General features: G+C 39.0%; 1 pseudogene; it reads right to left on the reverse strand.

The window, feature by feature from the left end:
- Positions 1–13,390: 13,390 nt before the first annotated feature.
- On the reverse strand, positions 13,391–14,782 carry LOC148200365 (uncharacterized; annotated as a pseudogene).
- Positions 14,783–16,710: the final 1,928 nt, after the last annotated feature.

Genomic DNA, 16,710 nt, shown 5'->3' on the forward strand with positions numbered 1-16,710 from the left:
AGTCAAGTTTAATTAGGTGTATAATACAATCTAGGAGTGTTAGAAGTTGAGAAAATTAGTTAGAATTGGTAAATGGTGTCTAAGTTGTATAATTTTGCAGAATTTCTTTTTGCAGATTATGCAGACTCGCTGAGCGAATGGTTTCGGACAACGAGTCCTTATAAGCTGTATAGCTGCGAGATGCTTTCTACATATGCATTCACACAGCGAGTTTGTGCGTTGTGCGAATGGTTGTAGAGAGTTGCTCTCTGCCTAATGATTCGCTTAGCGAATCTAGGCGCTGTGCGATTGGGGGTGGTTTGGGATCACTGCCAGTTTAATTTGAATAGTGAAAGGTGGCGCATAGCGAGTGTTTAGGGGGTCTGGACCACTATCTAGACTTTCACATAGCGATTTGGGGCGTTATGCGAAGGGGTTGAGGTCTGGTACTACTAGAAGTTTATTCGCACGACGAGATTAGGTCGTTGTGCGAGAAACCTTTGGTTTCACTATACTAGAGGGTGTTCTGAGCGAATGGTTCAGGTTTTAGTTTACTCTTTAATCCTTGGTGCTAGTTTGATTTAAGTGAAGTTTTTGAGATCCATTAGGAAGCATGTATGAATGTGTATTAAGTTATATGATTGATCATGAACTGAGTTATGTTACAAATGAAAGTATGTGGTTTCAAAGCATGGTTGATGGACGTAATTCCATGATCCTCACGGAGAGGTTACATGGTGGTGCCCTGTGTAAGTTTAGAATGATTGCAAGAAGCTCAGTCTTGGGGGTTATCCTGAAACTCCAATGGTCTTTCACTCTCACGTATAGAAGATTGATCCATGTCGTGAGGAGTAGCAGGAGGTCTTAGTCTTGGGGGCTTCCAGTATGTCTCAAGGCCCGAAACAGACTAACCTTGTGAGTGTAGTAGGGTGAAACCCATTGACACTGACTTTTGTTAACCCTCAGCAAGTGTAACCGAATTGTATCAAGTAATAATAAATGGTAAGACCAAGTATCGTTTCCCAAAGGACTCATGACCTAAACAATTATGTGATTTGTTTATTAAATAAGACTTGTAAAACGAATTCTTGTAGTTTGAATGCAAATGCCGAAAAGTAAATATGAATGCATGTATTGATCAATTGGATCAAAAGAAACAAAACGTGATTGAAATATATGATGATGATGTTGTTGGGGGTTTTCAATTCATCTTATCCACTCTCATGTATTCAAGAATTCATCTTCTTCATTAATGTTAATGTCACTTTCTAATTTACATTAAACCCAATGTCTTGGTGAAGAAAGCCTACTCCTAATCACTAGTTTACAATGTATTGTCTCTCTAGCAATTATTCATGCATTACATTCGCACAGAAGCTTAAAGGCAACCAATCATCTTATTCCTATGTCTAGGCAATATTACTATTGGGAGAATTTCTTCATGTCTAGATTCATCTATATGTGTCCATACCAATAAAATCAATGATCATGCAATTGAATGAGTTAAACAAAGCATGCATAGAGTATAGAAGAAAAACCCTAACAATTAATGAAAGAAAGCATATGAATTAAAGAACCAATTCAATACATGAGAGTTTCAAAGGATTACATTGATTCCCTAACAACAATGAAGGTTTAGTTCACCATAATCATGGTGAAACTAGATGAAAAACAATGAAAGAATGAAAGATAGAACCCTAGAATTTGAAGAGTAGAGCTTGAGCATCCAAAATCCTCCTCCAAGGGGTGAAGAAAGTGTGATTTTTCTTCGTTCTGCCAAAAGATACTCACCCTAGGTCGACTACAACCTTATATAGACTCTTAAAGATTACAAAAAAGTGGCCAAAGGCCTATTAAAATGCCGCTCAGAGGTAATTTCCGCTCAGCACTAAGCGCGATTCTTCAGTTTGACGCTCAGTTGCAGTTTTGCCCCTCAGCGGTGACTACGGGTCTTCAGAGTGCCGCTCAGCGGTAATTTCCACTGCGCGGTACTTGCGGCTCTTCTTTTATGCACTTTTTCTTCCTTTTCTGACTCCAACTTATGGCTACTTCACTTCTTCCATTCAATTCATCTTAAAACCTACAAAAACAAGAGAAATCAAGCATAAAACCCATCCAACTCTCTTATTTCCAAAACATAAGAAAAAGCATGATTCCAAGCTAGTTTCTAAGTCATAAAGGTTGTTTTTGATGTCAAATTTAAGTATAAAAATAATAGTTTTTCAACTGTTATCAGCTTTGCAAAGCAGTAGAGGCCACCACGAGTGCATGACCTGCCATAGCTCGACAATCATTCTAGGTCGTGACAGTCGGTTTAGGTCTTTGCATGTTAAGATGTTTGGATTGGATTAAATTAGACATGATTATTATATGAAATGCTTTAAACTTATGATGTATTGTTTTCTATTTAGCTTACCCTTGCTTTTCTGTTTCTGTCTTTGTATGTTGTTTCTCTATTGCGATGATCACATAATGGTGTGAGCTTAGAGATTCACCTTTTTAGTTGTTCCAGCTAGAGATGGGGGAAGAAAAAGATAAGATGTTTGGTAAATCTACAAAAGTCGATTTCTTCTTTGAGCGAGGTTTGTTGTTTCTAGTGGTTCTTTTAGTATCTATGTAACGTGTCATTTTTTGTAGTATTATACTATAAAAATGGGATGTTACTGAAAATGATGAGTTAATTTAAATTATAATTTTTGAGATAAGTAAAATAACAAGTTTTACCGTTTATTTGGTTAAAGTAATTGGGTAAGATATGAAAGGGATTAGATTCAACTTTTATCTCAAAGATCATTAGGGTTTTTATTAGTAATGAAGTTTTGAAGTACTATAATAGGACAAAAGGAAAAAAATAGTAAGCTTTTAAGAATTAAGAGCAATACCAAACTAGTGAAATATCAAGGCTTAGAGTTTAAGTAATAATTTAAGTAGTGTTTTTGTTTCATTTCTTGCTTGTGTTTATGTTGGTGTTTTAAAGAGAACTAATCTTGCTTATTTTCGTATTATGGGGTTATGGTTGATTATATTTATACATAGGGTTTTTATTAATAATGAAGTTTTGAAGTATCATATATTGTTTAGGTATCATTGAGGAGTCTATAGGGCAAAAGGAAAAATAGTAAGCTTTTAAGAATTAAGAGCAATAACAGATAATTAAGATCAACAACAGACTAATGAAATATCAAGGGTTAGAGTTGAAGTAATAATTTAAGTAAGAGAAGCTAAGTGATTTTGTTTCTTTTCTTGTTTGTGCTTACGTTGGTGTTGTAAAGAAAACTAATCTTGTTTTTTTTCGTATGTATAGGATTATGATTGATTATATTTGTACATTTAATTATGTGTGATGGGTTGTTTTATTTGTTAGATGTATGATTTAAGTTGAGAGATTATATAAAGTTTTAGATAACCAAAAGTATGATGGAATAGGTTTTAAATTATAAGATATGCATTTTGGAGTGTTTTTGGTTTATGCATTTTCACTAGGTGCCAGTGTGGCAGTGGATACACTATCACGAAATTGTGAAGTGCTATAGAGTGGGTGTTGAGCATAAGTATTGCAAGTGTAGGGCGTTGGGCTCCACTTTGTTTTCCTATTTCAAGCTCTCAATAAAATTGTGATTTATGCTTTGTTGTTAATAGTTAGATCTGAAATTTTGACAAATGTTTTCTAGCATTTAGTTATTCACTTTAATCATTAGGATAAACTATTGGATACTTATGGTTAGAGAAAATAGTTACGCATAGTTGTATATTTTAGTTTTCTTTTTTTTAGTTTTTTAAACTTGAAGAGCATTTAAAGTATCGGTTAGTTGTAAGATACTTTTTGGTTTGACTTTGGAATAAAAAAGTTTATTGATAATTTGTTATTGTTTAATTCAAATGGATTGTGATGGGTGAAAATTGAGTTTAAGAGTAATGATGATTTTAAAAGAATTTTATGTTGGAAAATTAAAGATTTGAGTTAAAGTATGTTTAAGGTATAAACTTATGGTTTTAAGTACGATTAATGTGTAAAATAAGTTGAACAGATTTCGTTTAAACAAAAGGATATTGTCAATGTTATTCGACTATTTTAATGATGGATTGTTGAGTTCTTATCGTAAGATATGACATGATTAATATAACACCACCCCAAATTGGGATGCACTTTTACGAGTGAAAATTTAAAATTTTTAAAATCATAATATCATTGCGGAAATTCAAAATCGATAAGTCTTTACAATTCAAGAAAAATAAACCAAAATTCTAATTTAATTACAAAATAAAATAATTTATTTAAACAATCATAAATTTCTGAACTCTCTCAATCCACTCATCGAGATATACAAAGTTCGAACTAACACTATGATCATCTACTCCCGTATAAAAACGATCACTACAGGTGAAAACCACAACCACAACATACAAGGGTGAACTAACAACAAGTCATATAAACATACATATGTATTAAACATCTACATGGAATAAGATTTCTGAATAGTACATATCTTCATACACCTACGCATATCTTCACATGACATCACATACATCACCTTAAAACAAATCATTAACAACCACAATATCAACAATCAAAGTCATCAACATATAACCTTACAATTATTTCGTCAAAGTTAGTCAACCATAATGCATACCTAATCTGTCTGATATCATTCACTATATATATTGAATCACTATCGGATTACTCGCATATACCCATAAGGTCAAGTGTTACCTCCTACCATTCTCTTAAAGAGCTTCATCGGGCTGGTACACTTTACCAAATCGTTAGACAATGACATTTCCCACCACTCTCTGGAAGGCTTCACTAAAAAGTACACCAATTCCCACCACTTTCTTAGAGCTTCACCGGGCAAGTTTACACTTCTCACCACTCTCTTAGAGCTTCACTAGGCAAGTATACGCTTTCCACCACCCACTTGGAGCTTCACCGGACAAGTATACATCTTCTACCACTCTATTCTTAGAGAGCTTCATCGAGCCAGTAATCACTCCCCACCACTATATTCCTGGAGAGCTTCATCGGAAAAGTACTAGTGTTACTCCCACCACTCTTATAGGAGCTTCACCGGGCACCACAAACATAAACTCAATCCCACAAGACTTAAACATTATCATACTCACACAACCACGCAACAAAGCCATGCATATCACACAACAATGGGCAATAATAACCAACCAAAATCATAAGTCAAATAACAATAACAATCATCATAGAATACTCAATTGTACTTCATTGAATATTTAATGAAATCCTATAAGTTAACTTAGAGGAAAACTTGACACAATTATAACAAGTGNTTTTCTGAGGCGTGTAGATCACTATCCTTAAGGACTTATTCGCGGTGTATTGCTCAAGTCCCCTAGGATACAATAGGAACTTCCTAGAAATTTCTAAGGATCTCAGAACTAGCAAGGAACTCTAAAGAGAGTAAAAGAATAAACCTAGGATATAAAGCGGATAAGAAAAGAAAGGACGAAAAGCTAAGAAGATAGCTTGAGGAATAAAGTTTCCTTTTGAGAAAAGAAGAGAACGCTCAATTTGGTGTGTTTTTTTGGAATGCTGGATATGCTCTATTTATAGAGCGGAAACTTGGTAAAAAAAATTGGTAAAAAAATTGATGCCACAATAATGAATAAATAAAATTTTACGGTTGGCACCTATGAAATTTAATGAAAGAAAAAACATTGTGTACTTATGAACGTTAATGAAAAATAATTGTGTAACTTATGGTTGTCAAATGTAGGTTTTTGACTGACTTAAAGAAGACCTTAATCAAATATTAGCATTGACTTTTGTTCATTTATGTTAGTTTTCTAGGGACATTGGTGAGAGTTTTTCTAGTATTAGAATCGGTTAAACTAATTTAAAGTAATCACTAGTGCAGAATTGGCCTTTAGCGTCACCCAATAGACGTTGGTCCACCAAAACCCCAACGTAAATAATTGACCGGTGGCATAAATATAAATAATTGAGTGTGGAGACGTCCGTTCTGGAGGGGGCCGGACGTCTATAATATTATAGACGTCCGACCCCCTCTAACGGACGTTCAAAAGGCTGACGGGGGGTTGAAGAGTTGATTACTTCAGCCTATTGAACGTCTGTTCTGGAGGGGGACGGACGTCTATAATATTGTAGACGTCCGGCCCCCTCCGGAACGGACGTTCAATAGGCTGACGGGGGGAGTTGAAGAGTTGATTGCTTAAGCCTTCTGAACGTCCGTTATGGAGGGGCCCGGACGTCTACAATACTATAGACGTCCGCCCCATCCAGAACGGACGTTCAAAAGGCTGAAGCAATCAACTCTTCAACTCCCCCGTCAGTCTCTTGAATGTCCGTTCTGGAGGGGGCGGACGTCTATAATATTTTAGACGTCCGACCCCTTCCAGATCGGACGTTCAAGAGACTGACGGGGGAGTTGAAGAGTTGATTGCTTCAGCTTGTAGACGCCCGGCCCCCTCCAGAACGGACGTTCAAGAGACTGACGGGGGAGTTGAAGAGTTGATTACTTCAGCTTGTAGACGTCCGGCCCCTCTAGAACGGACGTTCAAGAGGCTGACAGGAAAGTTGAACCAGTCTGTTGTGTCGGAACGGAAGTCTATATAGACGTCCGACCTTGCACAACATACGTTTGGTTAACGTCACCCACAAAGACGTCGAGTGCATGTCGGACGTCAAAAGGCCAAAATAACATACGTCTAAAACCCTTTCTGCACTAGTGAATGTAAATATTTTTCAAAAAAAAAAAAGTCGAAAGTGTAATATTATTTTTACATTTCATTTTATATTACGTAAAATGTGTATATCTTTTAAACTAATGCTAACTTAGAAATGGTGTTTGCTTAGTCAACTCTTAGTTCATGCTAACTTTCTGATAAAGAAAAAAAAATGTTAGTAATAGATTGGAATTGATAAAATCCATTTAATGTTGAATACTAGTACCTTTAATTCAATTTGTGTCATCAAAGTGGTACTAAATTAAATAAAGTTTAAAATAAAACGCATTAGTGTAGGTTCCAAATATTAATTAACACAAGTTCCAAATACCTTCAAGAAAGTAGTTGTTGTGAAGAGTGTGAAGCTCACTCTTGTAAATCTTGATATCCAGTACTCGTTTTATCTGAAAATTAATGAAGGCAACACATGAAAAAAAAAAACCAAATGAAATAAAATTGATAAAGTTAAAATTATTTTTGAAAATTTAAAAGGTAATAATAACTAGAATTTAAACGTAGATTTATTATTTTTTGAGCTTCAATCTATATTGAATGTTTCTAAAACTGATCAATTATATGCCATAGAAATGGTTTGATATATCATTAAATCAAATTACACAAAAAAATATATAATTAAAAGTATGATAAGAGAAAAAATAACTTGAAGATCAAAGAAAAGTAACGACATATTAAGTTAGTTAAATTGTTGAGAGATACTCAATTATTTCAAAAGAAACAAAAAATTTCAAATAATAGAAAAATTAAGAATTAGGGAAAATAAATAATGTGAAATTAGAAAATATAACTACAAGACCTCAATAGAATATTAAAATTAATACAATTGTAGATATATTTCACATTTCACTAAAATAAAATATCCCATTGCTAACTTCAATCAACAAAATGTAAAAAAGAAAAATGTAATTAAAGGTATCTTTAGAGAAAAAGTGACTTGAAGGTCAAACACCGATCGAATACAGAGCAAGCTAGGACAGGACGACTGTAACATCCCAAAATACAGTAATAACCATAAATTAGAATTAATTATATTTCATAATCAAAACAGTGCAGTCTTTACAATAAAAACAGCGCTCATAAGAACGAACGTGCGTTAAGTACAGAATTAACTATATTAACACAGATAAAGCGAGAGTTCTAGACGAACGGTTTTACAAAACCAATAACCGAACGTCCAAAAATAAAAATAACTAACTATCAACTAAACAGCTGGACGCTCTATGGCTCGGCCTTGACCTCCACGTCTACCAAATTCTCCTCAGCGATAACGTCTTCCAGCAATGCCTCGCATTCTGCTCACATTCACACGGATGATCATCGCAATGACAGGACGGACGTACAAAGACAAGAGACAACACAAGGAAAAACGAAGGGTAAGCTTATGTAATTTAATTCATACATCAACAGATAAAATAAACATTCCAAACAACACCCAAGCATATAGTTCAACATATATAATCATAAGAAATCTATCACTAGACGGACCGTCCGGACTGTATGAATCTGTGTAGCTACAGGCGTTCTTGCACCCGGGTGATGTAGTAACTGGAATAATCACATCAGCTGCCACCCGAGGTTAGCCCTATCCAAAGTACCCCTAAGGACTAGGACCTCCTGCCGTTCCCACACATGACATACCCCCGTCTACGTGAGGACGAGTACTCACGGAACATCAGGATGAACCAGCCAGCATTAGCATGCCCACAGTCATACTTTACAAAATTCCATATTCAATACATGAGTCGTTCCTCCCCGGAACGCTCGTTCAAATTCCATCATCGTATATTCTTTCCATATAATGTTCCCCCTTTATAATTCTTTTTTTATTACTATTTTTATCATTAGTTACAAGGACATGAAATAACGAACGTTCCGCCCTATGAAGAACGAGGACGAACGATAACAGTGAGATCAACGATTCTCTCGTTCGGCACAAAAGAAGACTAAGAGAATATCTTTTAAATTTAAGAAGTGAACTGAGTAACTAGAGAAATCTGTGACGAACGGTAATTACCACATGAGTTAGTTAAATGAACTAACTCTCTTGAGTTAAACCAATTCATAAGAAATAAGTCGAGTAAGAAGGTCTTAGACCATATCCAATGCAGAGAGAAAATAATGGACTAAGGACTATATTTCAATTAATTAACCCATGGAAACCCAATGCCAGTAAATGACCGAACATGGAAAAATATATTATTACAGTTGAACGAACGCTATTTTTATCAAGGTTTACTATACAATAATACGAGCGCTTGGTATAAGACCGAGCACTACTTGGGACGAACGCTAGGTGTAAGACCGAGCGCTACCTATTTCGAACGCTAAGTATAAGACCGAGCGTTTCTTATTACGAACGCTAGGTATAAGACCGAGCGCTACTTATTATAAAGTACGAGGGCATAAATATTATTGTTTTATTTCAGATACTCGGATACCACTAGGCTGAGTCGAACGCTCAAACTTAGTACTTCATAGGAGGACGCTCGTTCTCGACCAGAGTTCTTTCCACATGAAAGAATTCCATTTCAAACAGTTTACTGGAAAATCGAACGGTAGAGGACCGTTCGATGACGAGCGTACATTATCATAGTAAGAATGTCATATTCAGATTTTTCATCTACTTTTCAACTCACATTTTAACCTATCAATTCATATCTTATAATATCAATTTACATACTTTACAGAATTCCACATTAATAACTCATACTTCATAGTGATAACTCATATTCGCATTCATACATCTCAAACATCATCATACATGTCAATCAGCATGCATCATATTCATTTAATCAACTCAGACGAACGTTCATACAAAGCATAGCATATGAATTAAACCAAATAAGCTTCCCTTACTCGGATTCGTGACTGAAACGTTCTATACGCAAGATTTGTGGCTCGTCCAGCTAACGTTTTCTACCCTTAACGGTCACTTAACTCTTCCAATCAAATCTAACCACAATAAAGTCGAAGTACTTAGACTACACACTTGCATGCAGCCATAACTTAGTTTTTTCAGGAAACCTAAGAACGAACAACTAAGGGAAAAAAAACTTACCAGCTTCAGATTCTGAAACTGTTCGGTCCAACTTGAAGCTCACGGCTCAGAGAATGCTCCTACGGTTTCTGAATGTTGATCAGAGAAGAAAGTACTGAGTTACAGTAGAGAGAAGAGGGAAACTTTCTAGAGAGAAGGAGGAGAGAATGAAAATCAGTCTTCAGGAGGAAGAAGGGTGCATGCAGAGAGAGAGTGGGAATAAGGTTTCAGAATTCCTTTTTCTTCCCAAGTTAAAACGATCACACCCTCTCATACGGACACCTGTCTTCCACTACTGATTTTCGAACCTTCCATTCTTGACACCTGGCGTCAGTGTGCAGAGTTTGGGAGTGCGTTTTTAATGCACCTGAGCAGGGTTTAGGGTGTAATAAATGAGATTTAACAGGTGGGGTTTGGGTTAATTTCCAAGGTCTGACATTCCCCCTAACTACAAAAATTTTCGTCCTCGAAAATTAAATCTTACCCGGAAATAGGTGAGGATACAAGTCCCTCATAGCATCCTCCACTTCCCATGTAGAGTCGCCAGTCTTTTCGTCCCACACCATCTTCACTAACCGAACGTCTTTTCCCTTGTATAACTTGGTGCGGCTGTCTTCCACACGAACTGGTTGTAACTCCAGCGTTCGGTCTTGACGAAGTTTAACGTCTTCCAACTCCAGTACGTGAGAGGGGTTCGCTATGTACTTCCGAAGTTGGGAAACGTGGAAGACGGGGTGAAGGTTCGACAGTTGAGGTGGTAAGGCCAATTCATACGCCACTGGTCCGATCTTTCTCAAAATTTGATACGGCCCGACAAACTTGGGGGATAGCTTCTTTGGACGAACGGCTCTGCCTACTCCAGTGATCGGATTGAGTCTAAGAAATACATGATCTCCTGCAGCGAACTCCAAAGGTCTTCTTCTCTTATCTGCATAGGACTTCTGCCTGCTTAGGGACGTCTTCAACCTCTCTTGTATTAACTTCACCTTCTCGGTCGTTTGCTGGATAAGTTTGGGTCCAGTTAACACGTTCTCTCCTTCTTGAAATCAACAAAGTGGCGTTCGGCATTTCCTACCATAGAGAGCTTCAAATGGTGCCATTCCAATACTAGACTGAAAGCTGTTATTGTAAGTGAATTCCACTAGCGGCAAGACTTCATCCCAAGAGCCTAAGTGATCTAGGACGCACGTCCTCAGTAAATCTTCGAGCGTCTGGATGGTCCTCTCAGATTGGTCGTCCGTCTGAGGGTAATAAGCTGAACTCATTTGCAGTCTGCTTCCCAATTCACCTTGCAAAGATTGCCAAAACCGAGATGTGAATCTCGTGTCTCGGTCAGAAATGATGCTCGAAGGGACTCCATGCAAACGAACGATCTCCTTGATATACAACTTAGCTAAGTTGGTCATCGACATCTTCAAATTGACTGCCAGGAAGTGGGCGTTCTTAGTTAGCCGATCCACGATCATCCAAATTGAGTCATGATTTCCGCCCGTGCGTGGTAGGTGGGTCACGAAATCCATGGAAACGTTGTCCCACTTCCATTCAGGAATTTCTAATTGCTAAAGTAAGCCGCCCGGTCTCTAGTGTTCAGCCTTCGCTCGTTGACAAGTCAGACATGACGCCACAAAACGAGCGACATCATTCTTCATTCCAGGCCACCAGAAAGACTGTCGGAGGTCTTGACACATCTTAGTCATACCAGGGTGTATGCTAAGACGACTGTGATGCCCTTCCTCCAAAATAATCCTCTTCAGATCTCCATCGTTTGGAACGCACGTTCTACCCATATAACGTAATAGATCGTCCGTTCCAGTATTGAATTCTTTAGCTTGATCTGAACCGAGCGTATTCAAAATCTTCACCAGGTCTTCGTCCTCTCGTTGCTTCATCTTGATTCGGTCGAACACATTACTGGAGATTCTAAGGTTACAACATTTAATAACGTTCGGTCCTAAGTCAAACTGCAACCTTAGGTCCCTAAAGCTTTTCACCAAACTCAGCTCTTTGACCATCATTGCCGAGACCCGAAACTCTTTTCTGCTTAAAGTGTCTGCCACCACATTAGCCTTCCCGGGATGATACAGCAGTTCAAACTCATAATCTTTCAAGAACTCAAGCCACCTCCTTTGCCTCATGTTCAACTCCTTTTGATAAAAAAGGTACTTGAGACTCTTGTGATCACTGAAGACTTGGAATGTGGATCCGTACAAGTAATGCCTCCAAATCTTCAGTGCGAAGACGACCGCTGCCAACTCTAGGTCGTGCGTAGGATAGTTCCTCTCGTGAATCTTCAACTGACGAGACGCGTACGCTACCGCTCGCTTTTCTTGCATCAGCACACAACCCAAACCTTGGTGAGAAGCGTCGCAGTACACCTCGAACGGTTTGGCCGTGTCTGGAATAATCAGAACTGGAGCGCTCGTCAACTTGTGCTTCAGCTCTTGAAAACATTCTTCACAACGATCGGTCCAGGCGAACGGTTGATCTTTCCTGGTCAACTGAGTTAGCGGAGCCACTATCTTAGCAAATCTTTCAATAAAACGTCTGTAGTAGCCCGCAAGTCCCACGAAACTACGAACCTCAGTGACCGAACGGGGGCTCTCCCATTCCAATACCGCTCGTACCTTAGTTGGATCTACCGAGATACCTCCAGCCGATACCACGTGCCCCAAGAACTGAACTTCCTTCATCCAGAACTCACATTTTGATAACTTTGTGTATAACTCCTTCTCCCTCAGTACGCCAAGTACAATTCTCAAATGCTCTTCATGTTCGTCCTGGGTCTTGGAGTAGATGAGAATATCATCTATAAAAACGACCACCAATTTGTCCAAGTAAGGTCTGAATATCCGATTCATATAATCCATGAAGATTGCTGGTGCGTTAGTCACACCGAACGGCATCACTACATACTCGTAGTGTCCGTAACGAGATCTGAAAGCAGTCTTCTGGATGTCTTCCTCCTTAACTCTAATTTGGTGATATCCAGATCGCAAATCAATCTTAGAGAACACTGTAGCCCCATGCAGTTGATCCAACAAATCATCTATCCTTGGCAATGGGTACTTATTCTTGATGGTGAGCTTGTTTAATTGCCTGTAGTCAATGCAAAGTCTGGAGCTGCCATCTTTCTTCTTCACTAAGAGAACAGGCGCTCCCCATGGTGATACGCTCGGCCTGATGAACTGCTTGTCCATCAACTCCTCAATCTGCTTCTTGAGCTCAGCTAACTCCGTAGGTGACATACGGTAAGGTTGAACTGAGATGGGTGCCGCCGTTGTCACCAAATCAATCGTGAACTCCACCTCGCGAGCAGGAGGTAGTTCAGGTATTTCTTCCGGAAATACGTCCGGAAACTCATCCACAACCGATCGTCCATTATTGTTGCTAGTGGACGATCGTTCTTGCATCGAACTTCCAAACTCCTAATCTTCATGTGTCATAATTAAGAAACAACTGGCACCTTCCATGATGTCTTCCTTCAACTGACCGAGCGTCACAGAAAATTCTTCTTCATCTTCTTCGGGAAAGACCAATCTCTTAGCGCCACAGTCTAAGAGAATGCGATTGGTAGTCAGCCAATCCATTCCTAAAATCACCTCCAAACCTTGAAGAGGTAAGCAGATGAGATTGACTTTAAACTTACGCCCTTCCACTTCTATGGGACAATCTGACGCACATAGTGGACGTCCTAACCTCGCCAGCCGCTGGGGTTGACACCACCAGGTCGAACTGCATCTCTCTCACTTCTAAGTCCAGTTTTTCAACACACGCCTTCGAGATGAAGGAGTGGGTCGCCCCCGAATCATACAAAACATAGCAATGTTTACCAAACAACAAGCAATCACCGAATATGAGATTACCTGAGCTTGCTGCCTCCGCACCAGTCAGAGCATATACACGCCCAACAGCTTGGGCTCGTCCACCTCCTCTTGGTTGATTTCTCCCAGTGTTCGGGGGTCTCATCACAGCGCGTCCACCCATGTTGCACTCATTCTCCAAGTGCCCATTTCTTCTACAACGAACGCAGAATTTTCCTCCCATCAGCTGAGGACAGGACGAACGATAATGTGGTCCTCCACACTAGAAACAAGTCACGTTTCCTTGTTGCCCAAACTGTCCGGCAGTGACTAGCGCTTGAGATCCACTTGTATTTGGTGGTTGATTTGGACGAGTGTAGGGGGTCCTTCTCAGATTAGCATTGTTTCTAGATACGATCGGTCCCCTACCCACCTGTTGTTGCTTCTTATGTTGTTCTGCTTCTGCCATATTCTTCTCCAATACTTTGGCCCTCCCAACCATTGTCGGAAATGAGCGAATACACAGGCTGGAAATTAACACCTTCAAATCACTCCTCAGCCCATTTTCAAACTTTCTGCATTGCCACTCCTTACTGGTAGCCATAGTGTTGAAACGAACCAAGTGCTTGAACTTGTTCGTATATTCAGAAACGGACGTTCCACCTTGAACCAGTTGCAGAAACTCCACCTCCTTGGCAAAACGAACGCTGTCTGGAAAGTATTCCTCATAAAACTTGCTTCTGAATACTTCCCATGTGATGGGGCTTTGGGCGTCCGTCAAGATGGCTCTCATGCTCGCCCACCAGTGGCTCGCTTCTCCGGTTAGTAGGTATTCAGTGAACGCCAACCTGTTCTCATCCGGACATCTCTTGGCGTTGTAAATCCTCTCCATGTCCCGCAGCCACTAATCTGCCTCATCAGGGAGGCACTTCCCACTGAACTTGGCTGGGTGGTGTTGAAGGAAGCTCTCCAAGCTCCATTCAGCCTGATGAGTAGCGTTGGAAGAGGACGCTCCTGGTGTGCCTCTGGTAGCAGCAATGATCTCCATTAACTGCCTTTGAGTAGCTTCAAAGTTGGCGCGTGCGGCCTCCAAACTCTGTAGAGCAGCTGCATTCTGCTCCATTAGGGTAGTGTTTTGTTGTTGTAGTCTATCAATTACTGATTCAAACAACCTAGTGTTGTTGGGCGCATCAGCTTCATTGGGCTGTGGTGGAGGAGGGAGTCTAGGTGCCATTTGTTCTCTGGGAACAGAGAAAAACGAGCGTTAGTCATGTTCAAAGAGTTGAAAAATTAACTCATTAAACACACATTAAGCACACAGCAAAAACATAGTGCACTCATAACCTACAGTGTCCTTAAAAGAACAAAACTGCTCTGATACCACTAATGTAACATCCCAAAATACAGTAATAACCATAAATTTGAATTAATTACATTTCATAATCAAAACAGTGCAGTCTTTACAATAAAAACAGCGCTCATAAGAACGAATGTGCGTTAAGTACAGAATTAACTATATTAACACAGATAAAGCGAGAGTTCTAGACGAACGGTTTTACAAAACCAATAACCGAACGTCCAAAAATAAAAATAACTAACTATCAACTAAACAGCCGGACGCTCTATGGCTCGGCCTTGACCTCCACGTCTACCAAATTCTCCTCAGCGATAACGTCTTCCAGCAATGCCTCGCATTCTGCTCACATCCACACGGATGATCATCGCAATGACAGGACGGACGTACAAAGACGAGAGACAACACAAGGAAAAACGAAGGGTAAGCTTATGTAATTTAATTCATACATCAACAGATAAAATAAACATTCCAAACAACACACAAGCATATAGTTCAACACATATAATCATAAGAAATCTATCACTAGACGGACCGTCCGGACTGTATGAATCTGTGTAGCTACAGGCGTTCTTGCACCCAGGTGATGTAGTAACTGGAATAATCACATCAGCTGCCACCCGAGGTTAGCCCTATCCAAAGTACCCCTAAGGACTAGGACCTCCTGTCGTTCCCACACATGACATACCCCCCTCTACGTGAGGACGAGCACTCACGGAACATCAGGATGAACCAGCCAGCATTACCATGCCCACAGTCATACTTTACAAAATTCCATATTCAATACATGAGTCGTTCCTCCCCGGAACGCTCGTTCAAATTCCATCATCGTATATTCTTTCCATATAATGTTCACCCTTTATAATTCTTTATTTTATTACTATTTTTATCATTAGTTACAAGGACATGAAATAACGAACGTTCCGCCCTCTGAAGAACGAGGACGAACGATAACAGTGAGATCAACAATTCTCTCGTTCGGCACAAAAGAAGACTAAGAGAATATCTTTTAAATTTAAGAAGTGAACTGAGTAACTAGAGAAATCTGTGACGAACGGTAATTACCACATGAGTTAGTTAAATGAACTAACTCTCTTGAGTTAAACCAATTCATAAGAAATAAGTCGAGTAAGAAGGTCTTAGACCATATCCAATGCAGAGAGAAAATAATGGACTAAGGACTATATTTCAATTAATTAACCCATGGAAACCCAATGCCAGTAAATGACCGAACATGGAAAAATATATTATTACAGTTGAACGAACGCTATTTTTATCAAGGTTTACTATACAATAATACGAGCGCTTGGTATAAGACCCAGCACTACTTGGGACGAACGCTAGGTGTAAGACCGAGCGCTACCTATTTCGAACGCTAAGTATAAGACCGAGCGTTTCTTATTACGAACGCTAGGTATAAGACCGAGCGCTACTTATTATAAAGTACGAGGGCATAAATATTATTGTTTTATTTCAGATACTCGGATACCACTAGGCTGAGCCGAACGATCAAACTTAGTACTTCACAGGAGGACGCTCGTTCTCGACCAGAGTTCTTTCCAAATGAAAGAATTCCATTTCAAACAGTTTACTAGAAAACCGAACGGTAGAGGACCGTTCGATGACGAGCGTACATTATCATAGTAAGAATGTCATATTCAGATTTTTCATCTACTTTTCAACTTACATTTTAACCTATCAATTCATATCTTATAATATCAATTTACATACTTTACAGAATTCCACATTAATAACTCATACTTCATAGTGATAACTCATATTCGCATTCATACATCTCAAACATCATC

Source organism: Vigna umbellata, chromosome 4, assembly GCF_029865625.1.
Source record: "Vigna umbellata cultivar VRB3 chromosome 4, Vumbellata_1.0, whole genome shotgun sequence".
NCBI classification, from domain to species: Eukaryota; Viridiplantae; Streptophyta; class Magnoliopsida; order Fabales; family Fabaceae; genus Vigna; species Vigna umbellata.